A 2,205-nucleotide genomic window follows, 5' to 3' on the forward strand; every position below is an offset into this window, starting at 1 on the left:
TGCCTTTACCCCCCACCCCCAAAGGGAGGAATGCAGTCGCATCCCTTACACCCCAGCCCCAAAGGGAGGAACGCACTGTCACTCTGTGAGCGGGGGAGGTAAAGAGCCCGTTTTTGCTGCGTGCCCAGAGCGTAATTCAGCGTCATCTCTAACCTGGTAATTAAGCACTGAAGATATCCCTATTCCTCAAGGAGGAAGGAGGACAGCTGGAGGGAACACGGCGAAGCAGGGCTCTGCCCCTCCCGGGCGCTGTCCCTGCGCGGAGCCGTTGCTCCAGCACCGAGCCTTCGGCCCATTTTTCCAGCCGCAAAAATGACCTTTACAAGGTCAAGCGCAGCCCATTCCCTCCTGGTCTCGGGGCACAGGTACCCGGCCAGCCCCTGCTTCAGGGACACCCTCAGCTTGTGACAGGAAAGGTAACACCCACCTGGAGGGGGTTAAAGGGCAGGAGAAGGCAGGGGTTGGGGGGGGATGCGGTCTCAGGTGACCGAAGCTGAGCCACTGGAAGGCGATGGCTCGGATTACAAGGACCCGGACGTTTATGAGCAGATTTATAGCGGAATAAAAGCCTCGAGTTACAGGCAGAGACATAAGGAACCAAACAAACCCAGCCTGGCCCCCGCGGCAAGTTTTGTTACCCGAATCAGAGGCCGCTCGCAGCACCGGCCGTGGCTCCTGGATGACCTTCAAGGACAGCTCCTGGCCGGGGTTTTCACACCAGAAAACCCTGTACAAAGCCTTTCTTTAGAAAAACCCTGTAAACCAGGCTCCTTCGAGGGCATTACCTGGGCTGCAGTTTCCAGCTTCCCTGGGAAACTCACGTCTCTGAAGAGTTATGGATATGACAGGTGAGCGAAGTGCGGCAAGGCTCACACAGATTGACCGAACATCCCCGACTCATCGCTACCATCATCAGCCTCGACCACAGCTTTGCTGGTTTTTGCCTTCAGGAAGAATTCTGTTCTCCCAAGTCCACGTAGGGAGAATCCTTCCCTTGGTGAGAATCATCCCAGGAAGAGCCTGGCCACGACCAGCACCAACGAGCCACATGGAGAAAGGGATGCAGACACGCAGTAGCTCTTTGACAGACCTTTATTAGCAGACTGTTCCCTACAGGAAGAATCCCAGTTCGATTTGCATTATAACAATTTGTGGTCACACCTACAGAGATGGTTGTCGTTTTGCATTGATTTTTGCATTCTGATATTCGTATTCCCAGTAGGCCACACCGGTAGGAAGGAGCCGCTGCAGAATTTACGACAGGTCTCGTGAAGGGGGGGTGGAAAAACATCAAATCACTAATCCAGACGGGTCAGATTTCCACGTGGCTAACTACCGCCAGCACGGGAGAGTCACGGCAGAGCCTCACCCGGAAGGCTCCCCGTGAACCAGCAGAATCTGCCAGCAGAAGCGCAGCTGCCGAGCGCTAGCAAACCCTTCCCGACTTCTCGCAGTGCCCGTGGGCGGGTGCAGAGTGCTGCCTCCGCAGCGGCTCCGCTGGTCCAAAGCGCGACCGCAGCAGCTCGTCTCCAAGGGCAAGTTTCCCTCAATCTCTCTGGAAACTTGTATTTTCTTCAGTCCCTGAGATTTCTCCCCTCCCCCCTTACCTAAAAACCCCAAGATCGCTCTCAATTAGCCATTGTGACACCCAACATGCACAGACCTTCTACTTCCCAACTCCAGCCATCCACCTGAAACCCTCCAAGCCACACAGAGGCAATTCCAAAATAAGGCGAGCCTCCCGGTGCACCCCCTTCGCCCCCTCCCCACCTACCGCTTCCTCACCAGCTCCCTTCTCTCCTATGGCTTCTCACTATGGAATTTCTCTGGGCTGAGGTCCTCCAGCAACAACCCCAGGCATGGGAAAGGCAGCTCGAGCCCCCAAGGGAAGGTACGCGAGCGACTTCAGCGTCCCTCCCCACGACTCCGCTGCGTGATGTAAGAGAACAAATAGAGAACTTTTTAAAAGAGGAGAAATACAAGCACAGTAACAATATTTAAACAAGTCTATAAAAATAGTCTGACATAACTCTGTTCAAATAAATACAAAATAAATATGCTTTAAGCAGTAAAACAGTGGAATGCAACGCTGGTCCATTTTGCCCAAAATGAAGAGTTGGATGAGGATCTCCCAGGGCTTGGAAGCCGGATCCCATCCACTAAAGTAGCCCGGAACGCAGTCAGAGAAATTGTAAAGACACCTCT

Source organism: Eurypyga helias, unplaced genomic scaffold (genome assembly GCF_000690775.1).
Source record: "Eurypyga helias isolate BGI_N326 unplaced genomic scaffold, ASM69077v1 scaffold36061, whole genome shotgun sequence".
Lineage (NCBI taxonomy): Eukaryota > Metazoa > Chordata > Aves > Eurypygiformes > Eurypygidae > Eurypyga > Eurypyga helias.